This window comes from Sus scrofa, chromosome 14, assembly GCF_000003025.6.
Source record: "Sus scrofa isolate TJ Tabasco breed Duroc chromosome 14, Sscrofa11.1, whole genome shotgun sequence".
NCBI classification, from domain to species: Eukaryota; Metazoa; Chordata; class Mammalia; order Artiodactyla; family Suidae; genus Sus; species Sus scrofa.
The window spans coordinates 4,075,049-4,100,473 of record NC_010456.5 but is presented as its reverse complement, the minus strand read 5'-3'; the positions used below and the strand labels follow the sequence as shown (position 1 = coordinate 4,100,473).

At 39.6% G+C, this 25,425-nt stretch overlaps 1 pseudogene; it reads left to right on the top strand.

The window, feature by feature from the left end:
• Window positions 1,619-22,282, top strand: LOC100524905 (annotated as a pseudogene).

Here is a 25,425-nt window from a genome sequence, read left to right as displayed (position 1 = left end):
TTGAAAACGAATCCTCATGGATACTGGTAGGGTTCGTTTCTGCTGAGCCACAACAGGCACTCCAGGGTTTTTAATTTTAAAATTTCAGTATAATTAATAATTAGGAAACTTGAGGGCACACGTACGTCCCTTGCCATTATCTAGTCTAGTTAGACCAAATTTATCTGGGTTAGGGAAATGGAGGAAAACTTTGTTTAATGGAGCTTTTTTCTGGCCTCATGTATTTCTCATCTTCCTTTTAATTAGCTCTTTGGTTAAAAGTATAATAAATACACTCTTGATCAAAATAAAACCACAAAAGATTGTGGACATTCTAGCCATTGCTGTCTATTACTGAACAGTTTAATCTCTACCAGCCTACAAAGTGAAAAGTGATGTCTTGTTTTCATTTTCATTTAAAATAATAATAATATCAGCTAGCTTTCATATAGTGCTGGCTACGTGTAGTAGTTAATATTGTATATTATTAATGTAATATACAACAGCTTTATTAAGTTATAACTCATCCATTTGTTGTACAAGTACCTTGTTTTTAGTATATTCACAGAGCTGTATAAACATGATCAATTTGAGAACATTTTAATCAAGCCCAAAGAAGCTTTGTACCCTTTAGCTGTCACTCCCCTCTCCTCCTTCACCCAGTGCCAGCGCTAGACTACTTTCTGTCTCCATAGATTTACCTATTCAAGACATCTCATGTACATGGAATTATGTAATATGTGTTTTTTGAGATTGGCTCTTTTCACTTACATAATGTGCTCAGGGTCCATCCATGCAGAAGCATGAGGCAATACCTCACTCCCTTTTATTGCCAAGCAATATTCCAGTGTATGAATGTAACAGTTTATCCATATATCAGTGGATGTGTATTTGGATCGTTCCCACTTTTTGCTACAATGAATATTGCTGCTATGAACATTTATGTAAAAGTTTTTGAACAATATGTTTTTAATTCTCTTGGGTATACCTGGAGGAGTAGAATTGCTGTGTCATATGGTAACTAAGTCTATATGTAAGGCTTTGAGGAACTGCTAGCTTGTTAAGTACTTCTTTCTTCAAGGAATTCCCAGATTTCTCTCTGAGGATTTGTTGCCACAGTCTTGTATTGCAAAATAGTGTTCATTTCTTGATTGTTACACAGGATATACATATTATATATATAATATATCCTATTATATTATAATAGGATATTATTTACTATCTGTCTATTGCACGATATTGTGGCCTCACAACGTTGGGGATGAAACCTTATTCACAGTCTCTGTCTGTCTCCTTAGCACCAGAAATAGAACTGGGTACAAGAGTAGCTACTTTAGGGCGTTTCCATTGCGGCTCAGCAGAAACGAATCTGACTAGCATCCCTAAGGACTCGGGTTCGATCCCTGGTCTCGATTAGTGGGTTAAGGATCCCTCACTGCCCTGAGCTGTGGTGTAGATCACGGATGCAGCTTGGATCCTGCGTTGCTATGGCTGTGATGTAGGTTGGCAGCGACAGCTCTGATTCGACCCCTAGCCTGGGAACCGCCACATGCTTCGGGTGCTGCCCTAAAAAGACAAAAACAAAAAACAAAACCAAAAAAACAAAAAAGAGTAGCTACTCAAACATTTATGCGAACAAATGATTGAATCAAAGAAGAATGGAAGGAAAAGTTTGAAAGGTGAAAATTGGCATGCACTGTAAGTTATTTACGGTTATGTCAAAACTTATTTTCTAGCTTCCTTGGGAAACGGTTAAATAAAAGAGCCCGAATTAAAAGGATAAATTGTCACCTTAAGTCTTAAAGAAGATTATGTGTGAATGAACATGGCAGTGTGGGGTGTTCACAAATGAAGTAAAGGTGAATATAAGAAGCTAGAACCAAATCAAGAGGATCCAGATCTCAGCTTGCTCCTAAACCTTTGTGATTATATGGTCATGCTTTTTACTTTTGTATATTACTTAGATCTATGTCATAGCAGCTGATATAATTTTACTGGTGTTTTTTTTTTTTCTCCTCCTTGAATTAATGTTTAGTGTAAACAAACGGCCATTTTCATGAATATTTTGTGATCACTGGTAAAGTTAAAATACTATTTTATCCAAAAATATTTATATGTTGTCCAGTGTCAAGTCCAATACCTTTCATTTGAGGTATTTAAACAGGCTAATAATTATACACAGTGTCACACATGAAGAGTCTTCACAGTTGTAAAGGCTAAGGCATTATATGCAGAATTGAGAATTTGCCTGAATCTGGCCTGATTCTCAAAGAACCCCCTGGGATGGAGTTCTTGCTCTGGCACAGTGGGTTAAGAATCTGACTGCAGCAGCTTAGGTCACGGTGGAGGTGCGGGTTTGATCCTGGGCCTGGTGCAGTGGGTTAAAGAATCCTGTGTTGGCGTTCCTGTCGTGGCTCAGTGGTTAACAAATCCGACTAGGAACCATGAGGTTGCAGGTTCGATCCCTGCCCTTGTTCAGTGGGTTAAGGATCCGGTGTTGCCGTGAGCTGTGATGTGGGTCACAGACGCGGCTCGGCGTAGGCTGGTGGCTACAGCTCCGATTCGACCCCTAGCCTGGGAACTTCCATATGCCGAGGGAGTGGCCCTAGAAAAGGCAAAAAAAAAAAAAAAAAAAAGAATCCTGTGTTGTATCAAGTGTGGTGTAGGTCTCCGCCAATCCCTTGCCTGAGAACTTCTATATGCTGCAGATGTGGCCATATTAAAAACAAAACAAAAACAAACCCCAAAAAACCTGGGAAAACAAGCACACAAACTGATATCAGGATTATTTCTAAAAGCTCCTCTCTTTGACTTCACACATCAATCTCTATATTTCCTATCATTGCACAGGGATTTGAATGACCCTTGTATAAAATTCTACTGCACATACCCTACTCTAAATGCTCTCTTTGGACCATTTTAGGCTATAGAAAGTTAATCCAGTTGACTTATTACCTCATAGTAATGTCATAAATCTGCCAAGACCTTGAGTCTACATTATTAACGGCTTTCTCTAGTGGCCTTGAACCCAATGTCTGCTTGACTGGCCAGGAATAAATAGGCAGTCTCATCAGCTTATTTCTGCCTGAATTAGGAGGGCTTTTCCATCTAAGCTTCAGCTCTGCAGCTTTTCCAAGGAAAGCAAATCTCATTAGGACTTGATTCTAATCAAGATTAGAGTAGGTGGCAAGATCTACAATGCAAGGGGAGGAGATCACAAAAGTTCTAATCCTGGGCTTATTCCTGATTGTTAGAACCTTGGCCCCAGGAATCACTTTGATAACAGCAGTTTCAGACTCCCTGAGAAGGAACGCTCTGTTCACTTAAGCATCGTAGATCCTTATCTGCAATGTCCTGAAGCTGGCGTATATCACCTCACTAAAGCTTGTTGTTAAATCCTTAGGAATTGCAAGCAGGTTGATAATACTTGTAACTTGAAATAAGCCACCAAGGGAGTATTTACACCATGGAAACTGACACACAGTACAAACTAAGGCTTTCCCTCAAGAAAGCTGGCTGATAAATAATTACCAGTATATCACTTATTTCTACCCTGTAAAAAACTACATATAAATCAGTGGTTCTCAAGCAGGAGTAATTTTGGAGTTCCTGTTGTGGCATAGTGGAAATGAATCCAACTAGTAACTATGAGGTTGCAGGTTTGATCCCTGGCCTCACTCAGTGGGGTAAGGATCCAGCATTGCCATGAGCTGTGGTGTGAGTTGCAGATATGACTTGGATCTGATGTTACTGTGGCTGTGGTGTAGGCCGGCAGCTGCAGCTCTGATTCAACCCCTAGCCTGTGAAACTTTGTATGCCATGGGTGCAGCCCTAAAAAAAAAAAAAAAAAAAAAGCAGGAGTGATTTTGGCCCATGGGTAACATCTGGCAATATTTTGGAGATATTTTGGGTTGACATATGTGGGAGGAAGGGAGAGTTGCTCTGTCATCCAGTGGGTAGAAGCCAGAGATATTGCTAAACATCTTAATAGGGCCACACATAACAAAGAACTATTCAGCTCCAAATATCAAAAATGTTGAGGTTAAGTGTAAACTTGGGGATATTGGAGCTTCCTGATAGATCATACTCACTAAGACTAAAATGGATTCCCACTGGTGGAACTAACTAGGACAGCCCTATAATTACTCTTTCTTTCCCCATTAAAAGACTCACAGGAATTCCTGTCGTGGCGCATTGGAAACAATCCGACCAGAAACTATGATGTTGCAGGTTCGATCCCTGGCCTTGCTCAGTGGGTTAAGGATTGGGTGTTGCTGTGAGCTGTGGTGTAGGTCGCAGACTCGGCTCAGATCTGGCATTGCAGTGGCTGTGGCGTAGGCCAGCAGCCATAGCTCTGATTTGATCCACAGCCTGGGAAACTCCATATGCCAAGAGTGTGGCCCTAAAAAGCAAAAAAAAAAAAAAAAAAGGCTCATGTTGTCATCTTACAACTCTTGCAAATGCTTATGTATTAAAAATTAACATGCAAATGCTTCACATCTGAACCTTGCTGCAACTTCTGCGTCATTCTTATCATTCTTATCTACTTATTTTGGAGAGTCCTACCCATTTCCCAATGAGTTGTATTTCATTGTCCCTTTACACCTATTCTAATGACTTTCTGCTATCTGCAACCAACCCCTACCCACCTATCCAAATATCTTTTTTAAAAAACATGTTTATTGAGATAGTATTCGTATAGCATACAATTCATCCATTTAAAGCATATAATTGGCTTTTGGTGTACTGAATTCTGGAACCACCACCACAATCAATTTTAGAACAAATTTATCATCTCAAAAAACAAACTCCAAATCTATAATCAGCCAATTCCAATTTCTCTGAAACTCCTTAGCCCTAGGTAGCCACTAATTTACTTTCTTTTTTTCCCCTTTTTCTTTTTTTTTTTTTTAGGACCACATCTGCAGCATAGGGAAGTTCCCAGGCTAGGGGCAGAATCAGAACTGCAGTTGCCGCCCTACACCACAGCCACAGCAACTTAGGATCTGAGCTGCAGCTTCGACTTACCCCACAGCTCACAACAATGCTGGATCCTTAACCCACTGAGTGAGGCCAGGGATCGAACCCGCATCCCCATGGATCATAGCTGGGTTTGCTAATGCTGATCTACAGTGGGAACTCCTACTTTCTATATCTACAGATTTGCCTGTTCTGTATGTTTCACATAAGTAGAATCATATAATGTGTGGTTTTTTGTGATTATGTAGAATCATGAGTTAGTATTTCATTCCTTTGAGTGACAAGTAATATTCTATTATTGAATATGTTACATTTTATTTATCCATTTATAAGTTGATGGACATTTGGCTTGTTCTCACTTATGGGCTATCTGGAATAATGCTGCTATGAATGTTTGTGGATACAAATTTTTGTGTGGAAGACTTTTTAACTATTCCTAGAGCTTTTGTAAATTTATTCATTTTTATGTATTTTTAATTTTTTTTTTCTTTTTACGGCCACACCCATGTCATGTGGAAGTTCCCTGGCTAGGAGTAGAATCAGAGCTACAGCTGCTGGCCTACACCACAGCCACAGTATCACCAGATCTGAGCCATGTCTGTGACCTACACCACAGCTCACAGCAACGCTGGATCCTTAACCCACTGCGCCAGGCCAGGGATCAAACCCCTCATCCTCATGGATACTAGTCGGATTTGTTTCCACTGAGCCACATTGGGAACTCCTGTAGAATTTTATATAAGGCAAATCAAACAGTATGCATTCTTTCACGCCTGTCTCTTTCAATTGACCTAATATTTTTGAGATTTATACATGTTGTATTGTATGTCAGTAGTTTGTTCCTTGTTATTGCTGAGTAGTATTTCATTTTATAAATATATATCAATTTGTTTATCTAATCGCCTGCTGATAGACATTTGGATTGTTTCCAGTGTTTTGTTATTATACATAATGTTTTTATGAATATTCCTTTATAAATCTTCTTGTGTATATGTATATAAATATATGCATGTATGTGTGTGTATATATGTGTGTATATATATATATATATATATATACAAATTTTCTCTTGGTATAGAAATAGTTAGAATATAGGAAAGTTGTATGTTTATAAGAAATTGCCAAACTGTTTTTGATTATGCGTGTACGGTTTTCCACTTCTAGCAGCTAGTTATGAGAATTCCTTAATTCTTCTATATCCTCATCTACACTTGATATTGTCAGTCTTTTCAGTTTTAGACATTCAAGTGTCCGTAGTGATATCACATAGTTGTAGTATTCTGTATTGTTGTTGTTGCTGTTTTGTTTTAGCATTCTGTATTTTTTGATGATTTATGATTTTGAAATGTTTTTCAACATGTATACTGATGATTGGTATATCTTTTGTTCATGTATTTTGCATATTTTAAAATTGTGTTGTTAATATTTGTATTCAATTAAATTAATATATTTTGGATATGCATTTCTCAGATGCACTTACTACAAATATTTTTTCTCAGTCTGTGGTGTGCCTTTTTATTTTCCTAACAATCTTTTTTGAAGAGTAGAGTTTTGAATTTTAAAGAAGTTTGATTTTATCTTTTTTTCTCTGTAATTTTTTTGAGGAATTCTTTGCCAATTAGAAGTATACAAAGATATTTTGGGGGTTTGAGATGGAAATGCTGTAAAATTTGGTTGTGATCATCATTGTACAACTATAAATGTAATAAAATTCACTGAATAATAAAAAAGAAGTATACAAAGATATCCTATGTATTCTCCTAGAAGCTTTATCATTTTTTCTTTTTTATGATTATGATTTTTAACTTTTATGAAGTAAGGGTCAAATTTTATTATTCCTGTGTGTATATCAAAAGATTTTTAATCATCATTTGTTAAAGGACTATCCTATCCCTATTGAAGTACGTTGGCATCTTTGTTGAAAATCAACTGACCAGCAATATCTGGATTTTCCACACTGTTTCTTAAATCAATTTATCTAGACTTATGCCAGAACTACACAGTCATTATTGTAATCTCACAGTAAGTTTTAAAATCATGATATTTAAGACCGCTCTCTTTTTTTTTTAAGGTAATGTTTGACATTTCCAGCCAGGTCTATCTCAACCTATATTTCAGGAGCAATTGATTATAAAGGCATTGCTAATGATAAAGAAAAAGTTAATTTTTACAAAATTGGAAAAAAATGTCCCTTATTTTGGGAACAAGTCAGTTTCTTGGAAGACATGCACCTATGCACTCAGGAGCAGCCATGACTCCTTCAACTTGTGTCTCACCTTTGTCCTTTCTGGCTTTTTGTGTGTGTGTGTGTGTGTCTTTTTCTCACTTGTGGCATATGGAGGTTCCCAGGCTGGGGGTCTATTCGGAGCTGTAGCCACCGGGCAACACCACAGCACAGCAATACCAGATCTGAGCTGCATCTGCCAACTACACCACAGCTCACGGCAACACCGGATCCTTAACCCACTGAGCAAGGCCAAGGATCGAACCTGCAACCTCATGGTTCCTAGTCGGATTCGTTAACCACTGAGCCACGACGGGAACTCCCTTTCTGGCTTTTTATCAATATTTTACCTATTCCCAATTTGCAATTGTTTTATCTCCAGTTAAGAAATTATGCATTTCCAGAAACAGACTCACTGATATGGAGAACAGACTTGCGGTAGCCAAAGAAGAGAGGGGAGAGAGGATCCGGGTGGGAGAGGAATGGACTGGGAGTTTGGGGTTAGTAGCTGCAAACTATTACTTTGAAATGGATAAGCAGTGAGATCCTACTGTACAGCACGGGGAACTATATCCAGTCTTGGTATAGAATATGATGGAAAATAATATGAGAAAGGGAATGTATGTATATGTATAACTGTGTCACTTTGCTGTACAGCAGGAATTGGCACAGTACTATAAATCAACTATACTTTAACAACAACAAAAATGCCTTTTTCTATGTTATATTTCCCACATTCCCCATTCCCAACTCTGAACTTAGAAATGACCCCCAATTTTTCTTGATCCCCTGCATATAGCCAGTGAGAAAAAGTGACTCGGAGTTTCCATCGTGGCACAGTGGAAACGAATCCGACTAGGAACCATGAGGTTTCAGGTTCGATCCCTGGCCTCGCTCAGTGGGTTAAGGATCTGGTGTGGCCGTGAGCTGTGGTGTAGTGGCAGACGTGGCTTGGATCTGGTGTTGCTGTGGCTCTGGTGTAGGCCGGCAGTTATAGCTCTGATTAGACCCCTAGCCAGGGAAACTCCATATGCTGAGGGTGCGGCTCTAGAAAAGGCAAAAAGACAAAAAAAAAAGTGACTCTTTAGACATTGGAATATACATAGCACAAGGAGAGAAGAGTGCCAGAAAAATTAAATTACCTGGGTAAGTCTATTTGTGTGCCTGTATGTACCACTATACTGACTGCGTAGTCTATAAATGGCACCTCTGAGTATCTTCTTGAAATCCTCATCAACATCCTTTAAACCTCAATAAAATAAACTTAATGAACTCCAAACATTAAGTTTATCTTTTAAAAAAATCTGCTTCATTGTTTTAGTCTATTTTACTTCTTCCAATTTTGGTGTTCAAAGTATCTTAAAAGGTCAAAATTCTCTTCCACTTTATGCATGAGAAAACCAAGTCTTTAAGCAGTGTCCTGGTGGTAGTCACAGAACTTCTTCATATCAGAACTACACCTCAAAGATGAAATGTTGGGAGTTCCCACTGTGGCTCAGCCGGTTACAAACCCGACTAGTATCCATGAGGATGCAGGTTTGCTCCCTGGCCTTGCTCAGTGGGTTAAAGATCTAGCATTGCCATGAGCTGTGGTGTAAGTTAAAGATGCGGCTCAGATCTGGTGTTGCTGTGGCTGTGGCTACAGCTCCAATTCAACCCCTAGACTGGGAACTTCCGCATGCTGCAGGTGCATCCTAAAAAGCAATAAAATAAAATAAAATAAAAAATAAAATAAAACAAAACAAAAGCATAAGCACTTCCCCCAGCTTCCCAAGCCCTGTGTAAAGCAAACCGTCAATAAAGACCAACTCTCAGCTTCTCCCTGAAAGGGTTTAGATTGCACTTGTCCCAATTTTCCCAACTCTTGCCCAAGGGTTAGACATCTATCTACATCACCTACAGAGAGGCATTGGTGGGCTGGCAGTTAGTGGTCCTCTGGGATCTTGCACAGGAGTGTGGGCGCTTCCTGCACCTTCTCCTCCCCCGTTCATTCTGGTGCTAAAACCAAGCCTTCAGATTCTCCCTGGAAGGGGTTGGTCCACACAACCAGTGCCCTAAGTTTTACGGCTGTAACCTGAGGATGGGCATCTAACTCACCTATGGGAGAGGGTCTCTAATTCACTAGTCCACTGAGTCAGTCACAGAGAGCAAAAAGTCAGTTTTAAACAGGGTTAAGTCTTTTATCTTGATTTTTATTTTTCATTTGATTCATATATTCTTTATTTCTTTATAGCCGCTTCCCTGATTTCTTTTGCATTAATTACTTTTTGTTTTTGTTTGTTTGTTTTTGGCAACACCCTCTGCATACGGAAGTTCATGGGCCAGGGATCAAACCTGAGCCATAGCAGCCGCCCAAGCCATGGCAATGATAGTGCCAGATCCTGAGCCCTCTCTGCATCGCAGAACTCCACATTAACTTTTTTTTTTTTTTTTTTTTTTTGTCTTTTTGCTATTTCTTGGGCCGCTCCCGCGGCATATGGAGGTTCCCAGGCTAGGGGTCGAATCGGAACTGTAGCCACCAGCCTACACCAGAGCCACAGCAACTCCAGATCGGAGCCGTGTCTGCAACCTACACCACAGCTCATGGCAACACCGGATCGTTAACCCACTGAGCAAGGGCAGGGACCGAACCCGAAACCTCATGGTTCCTAGTCGGATTTGTTAACCACTGGGCCACGACGGGAACTCCCACGTTAACTATTTTTATCATTCTAACTCCTCTATTTAGTTCTTAACTACATGTTTCAATGTTTTTCTTTTAGTGGTTTTCTCATAAATTACAATATGCATGTTTGACATTTTATCATTCTTTTAAATTAGTATTTTTACCACTTCTTGAACAACATGCTATATTTAATGCTGTTTTAGTCATTTTTAAACTTCCATTAGTACCTATGTTGCCTCAAAAGACATTATTATTATGTTAGGCAGTCAGCATCTTTTTCAGTGCCTTTTTCCACACAAATTTACCTTTTCTAGTGCTCTTCTTTCCTTCTTTCAGCTTTGTAGTTCCATCCAGGATAATTGCCTTCAGCAAAGTAACTTCCCTTAATATTTCTTAGAATACAGGTCTACTAATGTAAATTCTCTCACCTTTTTTTTTCCAGTTGAATACTTTTTTTTTTGCTGCATTTTGCCAAAAGTTTATTTATTTATTTTTAATTCTTTATTATGATTGATTTACAATGTCCTGTCAATTCCTGCTGTACAGGAAAGGGATCCAGTCATATATATATATACATTCTTTTTCCCACATTATCCTCCATCATGTTCCATCACAAGTGATTAGATATATCACTTGTGTCTCTCAGCTTTTGATAGCTTGAAAATATCTTTAGCTTGTCATTATTTTCTCTTTCTTTCTTTTCATCTTTTGTCTTTTTAGGGCTGCATCCACAGCATATGAACGTTCCCAGGCTAGGGGTCGAATTTGAGCTATAGCTGCCGGCCTACATCACAGCCACGGCAATGCCAGATTCAAGCTGCGTCTGCAACCTACACCACAGCTCACGGCAATGCCAGATCCTTAACCCACTGAGTGAGGCCAGGGATTGAACCCGCAACCTCATCGTTCCTAGTTGGATTCGTTTCTGCTGCGCCACAACAGGAACTCCTAGCTTGTCATTATTTTCAAAGACTCTTTTTGTTGAGGATGCCAGATTGTAGCCTTGCCTTTCCTCCCTCTCTCCTTTCCTTTCTTCCTCTCTTCCTTTCTTCCTTCTCTCCTTTTTAAAATTTTTTCCCAATACTTTAGCGACACCTTTCTATTTTCTTCTGTCTTCCATAATTTCTCTCAAAAATTCAGCCTTTCGTCTTATTATCAACTTTTTGTTAATAATATGTCTTTTTTTCTCCCTCTGGCTGCATTTAAGACTTTCACCTTACTTTTAGTTTTTAGCATTTTGCCTGTGATGGCTTTTCCTGCTGGCTCAGGGCAGAGCAGGCAATAATGCGCAGCTCCCAGGTCTCTCTGAAAGGAGTTAGACTGCACATCTAGTGCCCTGACTTTTCTGATTGCTGCCTGAGTGTTGGTCTCCTAAAAAAGTATGAAACTTGTTAGTAAAGCAAATATATAGGCAAAACCAGAATACGGTATTACTAGAGTGGTGGTGGGAAAATACTTAATCCTACCATAAAGTTTAAATTATGAAAGTACTCAAAACAACTACAACTATTTTATTTCAATAGATACACAACATAAATAGATGTAAATTATGAAAATAGTATATATTGTGGAGAGAAGGGATGTAAAAATATTGCATTCTCCAAAAGAACTTAAGATATTACCAGTTTAAGATAGATTGTTTTAACTATACTTTGTGTAAGCCCCTTGGTAACCACAAAGAAAACAAGAATGGAATCAAGGAGTTCCTGCCATGGCTCAGCAGTAATGAACCCGATTAATATCCATGAGGATGTGGGTTCAATCCTTGGCCTCACTCAGTGGATAAGGATCTGGCATTGCCCTGAGCTGTGATGTAGGTCACAGATGCAGCTTGGATCCTACATTGCTGTGGCTGCGGCTGTGGCTGGCACTGCAGCTCTGATTTGACCACTAGCGTGAGAACTTCCATATGTCGCAAGTACGACCCTAAAAAGTGAAAAGAAAGAAAGAAAGAAAGAAAGAAAGAAAGAAAGAAAGAAAGAAAGAAAGAAAAGAAAAGAAAAGAAAGAAAAGAAAAAGAAGAAAGGAATCAAAACCTATTAATGAAAAAAGAAAAAAGAAAAAAAATCTGAAAAAGGAGTTCCCATTGTGGCTCTGTGGGTTAAGAGTCTGACTGCAGAGGCCTAGGTAGCTGCAGAGGTGCAGGTTCAATCCCCAGCCCAATGCAGTGGGTTAAAAGATCTGGCATTGCCACGACTGTGGTGTAGGTTGCAGCTGTGGCTTGGATTCATCCCCTGGCCCAGGAACTTCCATATGCTGTGAGTGCAGCCATAAAAACAAAACAAAACAAAACAAAAAGACAAATAAAGGAACACAACAAGAGAGAAAAAGAGGGATGGAAAAGTTACAAGACAAAGTGGTTAACAACATGGCAATGGAAACCTTTCCCTATCAATAATTACTTTAAATGTAAAATAGACGAAACTCCTCAATAAATAGATGCAGTGACTGAGTGGATTAAAAAATCAAGGTTGGAGTTCCCGTCATGACTCAGCAGTTAACGAACCTGAACCTGACTAGGATCCATGAGGATGCAGATTTGATCCCTGGCCTCACTCAGTGGGTTAAGGATCTGGCATTGCTGTGAGTTGTGGTGTAGGTCACAGATGAGGCTCAGATTCCACATTGCTGTGGCTGTGACATAGGCCAGCAGCTATAGCTCTGATTCAACCCCTAGCCTGAGAACCTCCATATGCCTTGGGTTTGGCCCTAAAAAATAAAAAAAATAATAATAATAAAAAAAAAGAAGAACACATATAGGCTAAACATAAATGAATAAAATGAGATAATTCATGTAAATGGTAACAAAAAGAAAACGAGTGGCTATACTTAGACAAAATAGTCTAAAGCTGTCTCTTAGACAAACAAAGCTATTATATAATGATAAAAGAGTCAATTCAGCAATATAAAAACTGTAAATCTGTATGCACCTAACATCAGCACATCTAAATATATATATAGCATATATTGGCAGATCTAAAGGGAAAAATTCCTAATAATGCAAAAATAGGAGATTTCAATATCTCACTTTAGTAATAGAACAAATATGCAGAGTGAAAATCAATAAAGAACCAGTAGCCCTGAACAACACCGTAGACTCAATGAATCTAATGGAGATATAAAACTTTCACCGCCAGCAGAATAATACACATTTTTCTCATGTGCATATGAAAAATGTTTGAGGCTAGAGCACAGGATTTGGTCAAAACCAACTCTTAACAAATTTAAGAAGATTAAAATCATACCAAATATCTTTTTAGACCAAAATGGAATGAATCTAGAAGTCCGTAACAGAAAAAAAAAAAAGGAGAAATTATTCACAAATATGTGAAAACTAAGTAATATATGTACAATGGAATATACTCAGCCATGGGAAAGAAGGAAAGCCCGCATTTGAGACAAGCTGAATGAACTTGGAGGACCTTATACTAAGTGAAATAAGTCATAAAGAAAAGCACTGCATGATCCCACTAATATATGGAAGCTAAAAAAGTTGAATTATTACCCCAGAGTTGAATGTCAGTTATCTTGGTGGAGGAGTTTGGAGAAGTGTTCAGATGTTGGTCAAAGCGTCCAAGTTTCAGTTATGCAGGATGAATAGGTTTTAAAGACCTAATGTACAGGATGTGATATAATAGCTAACAATTCTATATTGTGTACTGGAATTGTGCTAAGAGGGTATGTTTCAGTGTTGTCAACACTTACACAAAAACAGACAACTATGTGAAGACATTATATATTAATTAACTTGACTATAGTAATCATTTCATTATGTATATGTGTATTAAAATAGGCTGTAGGGAGTTCCCGTCGTGGTGCAGTAGTTAACGAATCCGACTAGGAACCATGAGATTGCGGGTTTGATCCCTGGCCTTGTTCAGTGGGTTAACAATACGGCATTGCTGTGAGCTGAGGTGTAGGTCGCAGATGCGGCTCAGATCCCGCATTGCTGTGGCTCTGGCGTAGGCCAGTGGCTACAGCTCCGATTAGACCCCTAGCCTGGGAACCTCCATATGCTGCGGGAGCAGCCCAAGAAATGGCAAAAAGACATAAAATAAAATAAAATAGGCTGTGTACCTTAAATATATTCAATTTTATTAAATAAAATTTTTTAAATTAAAAAAGTTAAAATTGAAATAGAACTGATTTTTTTAAAAATCTTTTTAGGGCGGTACCTCTGGCATATGGAATTTTCCAGGCTAGGGATCAAATTGGAGCTGTAGCAGCCAGCCTACACCACAGCCATAGCAACATGGGATCTGAGTTGATTCTGTGACCTACATCACAGCTCACAGCAACGCAGGATCCTTAACCCACTGAGTGAGGCCAGGGATTGAACCCTCGTCGTCATGGATACTACTCAGGTTCAACACCACTGAGTCACCATGGGAACTCCTAAAATAGGATTGATCTTGAAAATATCTCTAAATTTGTAACCATTTCCAAACAAAAATAGAGTTGAAGAATAAGAAGGAAATTTCATTACCAATGCTCAGAACCTAAGGTAATCCTTAAATCCTTGGCCTGACATGAATGGTAAAGTAACTGTTTTGTTTTTTGTCTTTTTTTTTTTTTTTTTTTTAGGGCCACACTCGAAACACATGGGGGTTCCAAGGCTAAGGGTTGAATCAGAGTTGTAGCCGCTGGCCTATACCACAGCCACAGCAACACCAGATCCAAGCTGCCTCTTCGACCTACACCACAGCTCACAACAATGCCGGATCCTTAACCCACTGAGGGAGGCCAGGGATCGAATCTTCTTCCTCATGGATGCTAGTCAGATTTGTTTCCACTGAGCCAGGACAGGAACTCTGGTAAAGGAACTATTAAACTGGTTTCAGAACCCCAAGAAGAGACGTTCCTGTTGTGGCGCAGCAGAAACGAATCTGACTTGAAACTGTGAAGTTGTGGGTTTGATCCCTGGCCTTACTCAGTGGGTTAAGGATCCGACATTGCTGTGAGCTGTGGTGTAGGTCGCAGAGGCACCTTGGATCTGGTGTTGCTGTGGCTGTGGTGTAGGCCGGCAGCTGTAGCTCCAATTAGACTCCTAGCCTGGGAACCTCCATATGCCACGAATGCTGCCCTAAAAAAAAAAAAAAGAACCCCAAGATCACTTAGAGCTTCTACCTTAGATATTTCTAAGCAGGACACTGAATAAGAGAGATTCTCCAAAATGCATCTGGATAGGAAAAGGGAACTAACGGAGGTGACTCAAGGGTACAGGGTTTCTTTGTGAATTGATAAATATGGTATAAAATTGACTATGAGGATGATTGCACATAACTGTGAATATACTAAAGACTGTTGAAATGTCCATTTTATTTTTTTTTATTTATTTTTTTATTTTATTTTCCCACTGTACAGCAAGGGGATCAAGTTATCCTTACATGTATACATTATATTTTTTTCCCCACCCTTTGTTCTGCTGCAACATGTGTATCTAGACATAGTTCTCAATGCTACTCAGCAGGATCTCCTTGTAAATCTATTCTAAGTTGTGTCTGATAATCCCAAGCTCCTGATCCCTCCCACTCCCTCCCTCTCCCATCAGGCAGCCACAAGTCTCTTCTCCAAGTCCATGATTTTCTTTTCTGAGGAGATGTTCATTTGTGCTGGATATTAGATTCCAGTTATAAGTGATATCATATGGTATTTGTCTTTGTCTTTCTGGCTCATTTCACTCAGTATGAGATTTTCTACTTCCATCCATGTTGCTGCAAATGGCATTATGTCATTCTTTTTGATGGCTGAGTAGTATTCCATTGTGTGTATATACCACATCTTCCGAATCCAATCATCTGTCGATGAACATTTGGGTTGTTTCCATGTCCTGGCTATTGTGAATAGTGCTGCAATGAACATGCGGGTGCATGTGTCTCTTTTAAGGAAATGTCCATTTTAATATGTGAATTGTATGGCATGTGTGTAACAGCTGAATAAAGGTATTAAGAAACAAGAGAGCTCCTTTGTGAGATCAGATGGGGGCAATGAGACTAACTGACCAAGAAACCTCCTCTATCAGCAGAGCAGGAGCCAAGCAGTACACAGTGATGTCATACACAGGGGAACACTACTGCAGTCCCTAATATACCCTTTTCCAAACGTCGATGGTCAATGCAGTTTTCCTGTTTTATTCTTACTTCCCTCAATTAGGTATATTATGGGTGTGTGTGTGTGTGTGTTTTAAGGAGGAGCAATGTACGTGAGAGTTATTAAATTCATCCTTTAGTCATAGATTGCAGACCTTGAGGATCTATCTAGACATAAAGAAAAATGCCAGGAGTTCCCAGACGTGGCACAGCAGAAAAGAACACGACTAGGAACCCTGAGGTTCCAGGTTCAATCCCTGGCCTCACTCAGTGGGTTAGGGATCCAGCATCGCCGTGAGCTGTGGTGTAGGTCACAGACACGGGGCTTGGATGTGGCGTTGCTATGGCTGAGGTGTAGACCAGCGGCTATAGCTCTGATTTGACCCTTAGCCTGGGAACGTTCACGTGCCACGGTCGCGGCCCTAAAAAGACAAACAAAAAAAAGAGAAAAATGCCAGTAATCCAGAGAACCAAGTTTGGAGCTGGTACATGAGACCCTGGGCTCTCTCTGGGAGAGAAAATGAGTATACTTTCTATTACATTGTTCTGGGCAGGGGCATTTTCAAGTCCCGCTTAATGTTGTTTTAAAATTCTTTTACTTGTAAAGTTCCTCCATCTCACAACTGACTTTCCACCATTAAAACTTTCCTCATTTTAGGGGTTCCTATCACATCTTAAGAACCCAACACAGTGTCCATGAGGATGCGGGTTCGATCCCTGGCCTCTCTCAGTGGGTTAAGGATCTGGTGTTTCCACAAGCTGTCTCAGATTTGTCTCAGATCTTGTGTTGCTATGGGTCCCCTAGCCTGGGAACTTGCTTATGCCACAGGTTCAGCCTTAAAAAGAGAAAAAAATTAAAAAAAAAAACTTTCCTCATTTTTGTTTCTTCTAAGATTGTTGAGCCCATTTGCCCTCTGGATAAGCGCCCATATTTACATTTCCCTCCTTCAGAGGTTGAGAAACTAAATGAATTTCCTAAAGACATTTATTTGGATGAATCCAATACGACCATCTGCATCTTCTGCCTGGAAGCCTAGAACTCTTTTTATTAAGGCAATGTTCCCAAGTGGAAGAGCAGAGGATTCAGAGTAGTACCTTTTCTCCCTCTTTGGTCTTTGATTTTTCTTTTTCTTTCTTTCTTTTTTTTTTCCTTGTCTTTTTAGGGCCGTACCTGCGGCATATGGAGGTTCCCAGGCAACCCCGGATCCTTAACCCACTGAGTAAGGCCAGGGATGGAACTCACAACCTCATGGTTCCTAGTCTGATTTGTTAACCACTGAGCCACAACGGGAACTCCTAGCTGTGGTTTTTGAGAGCTGAAAGTCACCAGAGTTCAAAGATGAACATTTTATTATTATTATTGTTATTATTTTTCTAAGGAAGATGAGTTAAGGTAAACCTTTACTAGTCCATGTTGTTGTGCAGGTAATATTTAAGTCCCTGTCTTTCTACATATAATGTGGGTTGAGGGTGGCAATTTACCTAACCAGCCTGAGATTCTCAGATACTTCGTCTATAAAAATGAGATGATAATATCTTTCTTGGCTCCCTCACAGTGCAGGGCTTGAAATCAAATGAAATTGATTTTTAAAGGACTTAGTAAAATGAAATCTCTAAACCTCTACGTATGTTGAAGTTTAGGGATTATTTGTAGCTTCTTGGTATTGCCTCTTTCTAAGGTATTGTATAGTAGCATTTTGAAACGTAATGTTACTCTCCAAAAGCTAATGATTAAAAATAGTAAGAAATAGATGGCCAACAAGCACATGAAAAAATGCTCAACATCACTGATTATTAGAGAAATGCAAATCAAAAACTACTATGAGGTACCACCTTACACATGTCAGAATGGCTATCATTAATAAGTTCAAATAACAAATGCTGGAGAGGGTGTGGAGAAAAGGGAACCTTCTTGCACTGTTGGTGGGAATATAAATTGGTACAACCACTATGGAGAACAGTATGGAGGTACCTTAGAAAACTATACATAGAACTACCATATGACCCAGCAGTGTACCCGGACAAAACTTTCCTTGATAAAGACACATGCACCCGTATGTTCACTGCAGCACTAGTCACAATAGCCAAGACATGGAGACAACCTAAATGTCCATCCACAGATGAATGGATTAAGAAAATGTGGTATAGAAGTTCCTGTCGTGGTTCAGTGGTTAACGAATCTGACTAGGAACCATGAGGTTGCGGGTTCGATCCCTGGCCTTGCTCAGTGGGTTAAGGATCCAGCATTGCCATGAGCTGTGGCGTAGGTTGCAGACGCGGCTCAGATCCTGCATTGCTGTGGCTCTGGCGTAGGCCAGTGGCTATGGCTCCGATTAGACCCCTAGCCTGGGAACCTCCACATGCCGTGGGAGCAGCCCAAGAAAATGGCAAAAAGACAAAAAAGAAAGAAAGAAAGAAAGAAAGAAAGAAAGAAAGAAAGAAAGAAAGAAAGAAAGAAAGAAAGAAAGAAAGAAAATGTGGTATATATACACAATGGACAATACTCAGTCATAAAAAGAACAAAATAATGCCATTTGCAGCAACATGGATGGAACTAGAGACTCTCATACTAAGTGAAGTAGGTCAGAAAGATAAATACCATATGATACCACATATCTGGAATCTAATATATGGCACAAATGGATCTTCCCACAGAAAAGAAAATCATGGACATGGAGAACAGACTTGTGGTTGCCAAGAGGGAGGGGGAGGGAGTGGGAGGAACTGGGAATTTGTGGTTAACAGATGCAAACTATTGCCTTTGGAATGGATAAGCAATGAGATCCTGCTGCATAGCACTGGGAACTTGTCTGGTCAGTTGTGATGGAGCATGATAATGTGAGAAAAAAAGAATGTATATGTATGTGTGTGACTGGGTCACCTTGCTGTGCAGTAGAAAATTGACAGAAGACTTTAAATCAGCTATAATGGAAAAAATAAAAATCAAATAAATAAATTAAAAAAATAAGAAATAAGTTTCAGATTCGGCTTACACAACTTGTCAGTGTTTCTGAAACTGTGCTTACATCGGAGTGGAAGGTAAATTCCACTCGGAATTGTTCTGGCTCAGTTTGTACTATGGCAACAAGTGAGAGATTTTCCTAATTATCAGAATTTTACCCTTGAAAAGTTACAGTTCTAAGAAGTGCACCAGGAAATGGCTTTGGAACCCAGAGTCCAGGGCCACTTCTCTGTATGAGGAGTTACCAGTAAAAACCGAGGAGACAATACATCATGTGTGTTCAACATGAACCACCCCCAGGTCCTTGAATAGAGTAATTTCTGTGCTTGTGAATTTCCTGAAGCCTGAAGTTTTATAAGTGAGCTGCCTCTCAAGTGCTGATACTTTGGTATTACCTTAGAAAGGTTGATCAGGAGACAAGCCCAACTGATGCCTTCCCTTCATATTTATATTTAAGATGCTCTGAAGGCATCTGCTTGGATGATATTTGAGAATGTGATGACTTTGGAAAGATGTGGCAGCCAGTTGGTGACCACTGACTTTTGTCTCTCTGCTTTTTTGGCAGCTCCACTCTGATGCCCAGAGATCTGCATCTTGGTGAGAGGTGGCATTCCCTGGACTGAAACAAACCTATACCAGGACATTATAGGCATGAAGGCTATGGCCGGACATGTCCTGGAAATGCTCCTTCATCTTCTTTTGTTTTCCCTTACAGACTAACTAGCAAATACAAATAATCCAAACCCTAAATTCCCAGAATTTGGATTCTCAGCAAGGAAATCACAACTGGGAGGTTTTTGTAGTGAGCAGGTCCATACTCTAATCCCAAATTTATGTGTGTATATATATATATATATATATACATATATATATATATATATATATATATATATATATGTCTTTTTAGGGCTGCACTCATGGCATATGGAAGTTCCCAGACTAGGGGTTGAATCAGAGCTTTAGCTACTGGCCACAGTCACAGTTCACAGCAACATGGGATCTGAGTCTTGTCTGCAACCTACACACCGCTCACTGCAATGCCAGATCCTGAACCCACTGATGGAGGCCAGGGATCGAACCCACATCCTCATGGATACTAATCAGGTTCATTGCCACTGAACCACGATGGGAACTCCCTAAATTAATCTTTCAGTTTCTCAATCTCATAGATTCCCGTTGGGTGCTTGTGTATTTTCTAAAACTAAAAATCTCAGTTATCTTGAACAAGAGAGAGAACATGATTGCATCGGAAGAAATTAATTTTTTGCTATTTTAATGTTTTTCTCCATTATAAATATGGCTTTATTTGTGAGACGTGAAGAATAGCTGTGTTAGATGGAAACAATGTGTTTTCAAGTTTTTTGTTTTATTTTTTACAAAGCAGAGTTTGCTGTGAGTATAAAAGTATAGATTCGTTTAGAGAGGCAGTAAGAATTTTTGGTTATTATTTTGAGGGGTTTTTTTTGTTTGTTTGTTTGTTTTTCAGGGCCAGACCGGCGGCATATGGAGGTTCCCAGGCTAGGGGACCCATGGGAGTTGTAGCTGCTGGCCTACACACAGCCACAGCAACGGGGGATCTGAACCCTGTCTTCGACCTATACCACAGCTCATGGCAGCACCGGATCCTTAACCCACTGAGCTAGGCCAGGGATTGAGCCCAAAACCTCACAGTTCCTAGTCAGATTCATTTCCGCTGTGCCACAACAAACTCCAAGTATTTGTTTTGATTTTCTACCCTTCGAGCTTTCTAAAGGGCTCATATTTGATTGCTATTTTTTTCAGTGCCTATAGAATTATTCTGTGTTTTGAAATATTTCATTGTGAAAACTTTTGCCCTTGGAGATTTACACAAGCAGGGTTTATTTTCCTAAATGTTGCAAACTTGGGTTGATTTTTAAAATTCAGTTTTTATTTTTTAAAGTTTTTATTAGAGTATAGTTGATTCACAATGTTGTGCCAATTTCTACTGTACAGCAAAGTGACCCAGTCATTATATATATACACTATCCCATATATATATATTCCATATATATATACTTTCTCGTATTATCTTCCCTCATGGTCTATCCCAAGAGACTGGACTGGATATTGTTCCCTGTGGGAACAGTAGAATCTCATTGCTTATGCATTCTAAATGTAATAGTTTGCAGCTACTAACCCCAAATTCTGTGTCCATACCACTCCCTCCCCTTGCCCCCTTGGCAACCACAAGTCTGTTCCCTATATTTGTGTGTCTGCTTGTGTTTTTCAGATTGATTTTTTTAAAGGTTGACATTTTTCATCTAAAATCTGTCTTGGAGTTTCTGTTGTGGCTCAGCGGTAACTACCTTGACTAGTATCCACGAGGACTCGTGTTTGATCCCTGACCTTGCTCAGTGGGGCGTAGCTATAGGTTGCAGACGAGGCTGGGCTCTAGCATTGCTGTGACTGTGGTGTTGGCCGGCAGCTACAGCTCCTATTTGACCCCTAGCCTGGGAACTTCTATATGTCACAGGTGTGGTCCTAAAAAGACTAAATCAATCAATCAATCAATTGAAATCTGTTTTAATATAGGAGATTGGGTAGATGATCTTGTAAGGTCTCTATAATTTGTTACATCTCAGTGAGGACCAGCTCATGTTTCAGGAAGATGTGCTATAGAAAGATTTATAGAGTACTTGCTCTTTTGTAATATATGTGACTGCCTAGGTCTCAGTAAGCAGAGATATTATTTTTGTGCTATTGGTTTGGTTTTGCAATTGGAAATTAAAGGAATTCTGTAGTAGTATAGCACCATTGATTTCTAGTTTGTCATTATTACATAAAGAATATATGGCCCTGTCACTGAGCCACAGCCGAGGACTCAGCAGCCTCCCCCTCAAGCCCCCTTGCTTCCAGCTGCTCCATCCCCCAACCCGAGCCCGCCTTCTCCCACAGCTGCTTTCTGAAGGAGGTTTCCAGTGAAGAAAAGGAATCTTATCGTAGGTCCGCGATCCAGAACCTCCACTCTCACCATCCCTTTGCTGGTGTAGGTAGGGATGGTGATCTGATCCCTGCTGGCACTTAGGGATCATATAAAAATTCAACAGAAAAACGGCAGGAAGATCTTAACACTGTCCAAGGGATCGCTGAGGATTACGATAAAAAGAAACTAGTGAAGGCGTTTAAGAAGAAATTTGCCTGCAATGGTACCGTAATTGAGCATCCAGACTATGGAGAAGTCATTCATCTACAGGGTGACCAGCGCAAGAACATATGGCAGTTCCTTGCAGTGACTGGACTGGCTAAGGACGACCAGCTGAAGGTTCATGGGTTTTAAGTGCCTTTGGCTCACTGAAGCTTAAGTGAGGATTTCCTTGCAATGAGTAGAATTTCCCTTCTGTTCCTCGTCACCAGTTTAAAAACCTCACAGCTTGTATAATGGAACCATTTGGGTCTGCTTTTAACTTGGACTAATGTAATGCCTTTCTGCAATAAACTGAAAAGAGCCAAAAAAAAAAAAAAAAGAATATATGGCAGTTATTCAGATAAGGTGTTTACATGATAACACATTCCTGGAGATTTGCAAACCTACCAAGAGCTTGGTAAATTTTTTTCCCAGTTTTTAGTGTAGACATGTGGTGCTGTGGGATAAATCCAGTATCAGCATCCTGCTGCATGATGGTGATTCATTGCATAACACAGACATGCCATCATACATCTTTAATTTTGCATGACTTCAATCCTAGACACTATGTTTTCTTCATATGCTTTGCCACTATTTATACCATCATTACATAATTTCCATGGAGGTTTAAGTATATGTGTATGTATATATGTGTATGTATATATATATATGAAAGAAATGTCAAAATAACCATAAGGCCGTCAAATCATTGAAATAATTCTGATGGAGCCCTATGTTTGTTTTTAGGAGTAGTCAGTCCTCTTTGCACCACCCTGGAGATCCAATTATTTTACCAGATGCTTATTTCCCTGCCCTATTTGACTAAGAAAACATGTGAGGAGATAGTCACCCTTTTTGAAGGTTCAAGATCCTTTTGACCATCTGTTTTTATTCATACTGCCTAACTGCCCGTGTCTTTTATCTTGCTACCTAAAAGCAAAAAAAGGTTGGAACTGATGATAAAAAGTATATGTGATGGCTTTCTTTGCACTTCCTCTGTGATCTGTCATTTGAAATTGGTGAGTTGGAGTCCCTGTTGTGGCTCAGTAGTAACGAACCCAACTGGTATCCATGAGAATGTGGGTTCGATCCCAGGCCTTGCTGAATGGGTTAAGGATCCAGTGTTGCTGTGAGCTGTAGTGTAGGTTGCAGACGAGGCTCCGATCCTGCATCCTGCCATGGCTGTGGCGTAGGCCGGCAGCTGCAGCTCCGATTTGACCTCTGGCCTGGGAAGTTCCATATGCACGGGTGGGGCCCTCAAAAGAATAAATAAAAAATAAAAGGAGTGAGTAACTCTTTCCAAGGGTCATGCATGGAGAATATAATGGCCTTTTCCTGAGAAGCCACGGAATTGTGACTGGTAAGGAAAATAAACAATGGCTGGAATTGTGGTCTGGAGGTCACCGAGGGGTCGACGTAGGACTCGTTACACGTGTTTCCTTAGGGAACATCCTTTTCATGTTAGAGGCATAGTCAATTAGTCTTTCGGAAAAGAAAGGGAACAGAAAAGCAGAATGATGTAAAAAAAGTCTTCTTTAGCCTTTGATATCACAGTATAATCATGTACTCCTCTTTCCATAACGTAATAATTTAAGCTTTCTGTACAGGGGAACACGGTCCATTAAAGACATGACTTTGAGAAAGGACTTGCATATTGATTTCTGTAGGCCATTCCTTTGGCATCTGGGAGGAAGGAGGAACCTGTGTCTAAATGGAATTAGACTAATCGATTTACCTCACAGTGTTGTTGAGTCTCACATTCAGACAATGTGTGTGAAAACGCTTTTTAAATTGTAAAGCACTAGGGAGTTCCCATTGTGATGCAGCCAGTGACGAACTTGGCTAGTATCCATGAGGATGTAGGTTTGATCCCTGGCCTCACTCAGTAGGTTAAGGATTCACCGTTGCCATGAGCTGTGGTGTAGGTCACAGACATGGCTCGGATCCCATGTTGCTGTGGCTGTGGCATAGGCCAGTGGCTGAGAGCTCGGATTGGACCCCTCACCTGGTAACTTCCATATGCTACAGGTGCAGCTCTAAAAAGACCAAAAAAAAAAAAAAATTGTAAAATGCTATACAAAAAAAGCATATAAATAAAGATGTTAAATATTTTTATGTTAATTTATCCTTATGATTCTATGCTGTCACTACTAGTGTTATGAATTAAGTACATGCTATCAAATATTCCTATACACTGAGCTAGGCAATTCTCTGATTTTCTTGTCTCCTTAGAATTTAAACTGCATATTCTCATGTTCTGTAGGATTTTATACCAGTAGACATTTACTTCTTTATCTTTCTGATTCAGGATTTCCTGGTTTAAATACAGTTGCCTCATGTGACTGCTAATTTTTTTATGGTTTGGAGAAGGAGTACATATTAGGCAATTGTCCCTTTTATTTAACCTTGTCTGATACTGTTGAGCAACTAAAAGAAATTGTTCTTTGACCTTTCTCAGTGTTCATAGTGACACAAGTTTTATGGGGCAAGATTTTTCTATTTTAAAATGTGTCTTTTTCTTACTCAATTCACATGAGTTGCTGTTTGTCCTGATTGGCCACACATGGGAAGCTGTAGAAGACATTTTCACAAGGCTTGGCATTTCAAAATTCATGCAAATACTGAAAACTAAGAATGTTCCAGATATTCCCAATGTCAGGCCAGACTTTTATTTAAAATGCTTCCTGCATTAGCTATTGAGACGATACAGATTTGTCCTAAAATCTGTGCAAGCAATTGTGTCTCTCATGTTTTAGGTGAGAAACAAAAGCCCAACATGAAGTGACTTGTTTAAGGCTAAGCATCTGGGTGGGAGGAGAGCCCTGGAACCCTGCTTGAATTTCCCGTTCTCGCGTCAACTGCTTTGCACCTCTTTTGCTACAGAGAGAGGCCAACATTTCCTGTAGGACTCCATCCTTATGTATGTATCTACTCAAACTCTATCTTAGGGGATTTGAGCATCCTGCATTCATGGCCGTGTTTAGTCTATTGTCATGTTGTCTCTAGAAAAATCTCTATGTGGTGTCCACAGATCTGGCCTGGGCATTTGAGACACAAGTGAAGAAAATACGACCTATACTATTTGCTTTTCAAAAAAGTTTACCACTTAAGTGTATTTCTCCTAAGCATTTTCCTTATCATTACTAAAAAGAAAAAGGACCCTCATCACTTTAGATTATTTTGTCCTGTAGCAATCTTCAGTTGCAATAAAACAAATTATCAGAGAAATAGCTTTAGACTTGATCATTATGAAAACATTTTTCTTTTATGAAATTGATTACTCAGTGATTTTATTCATCAATTGCCTCCAGCTCTTACTGTTAAGTTGCTCTCAGTAGGACTTTCCATGTTCACACACACACACACAGAGGCAGGTGCAGA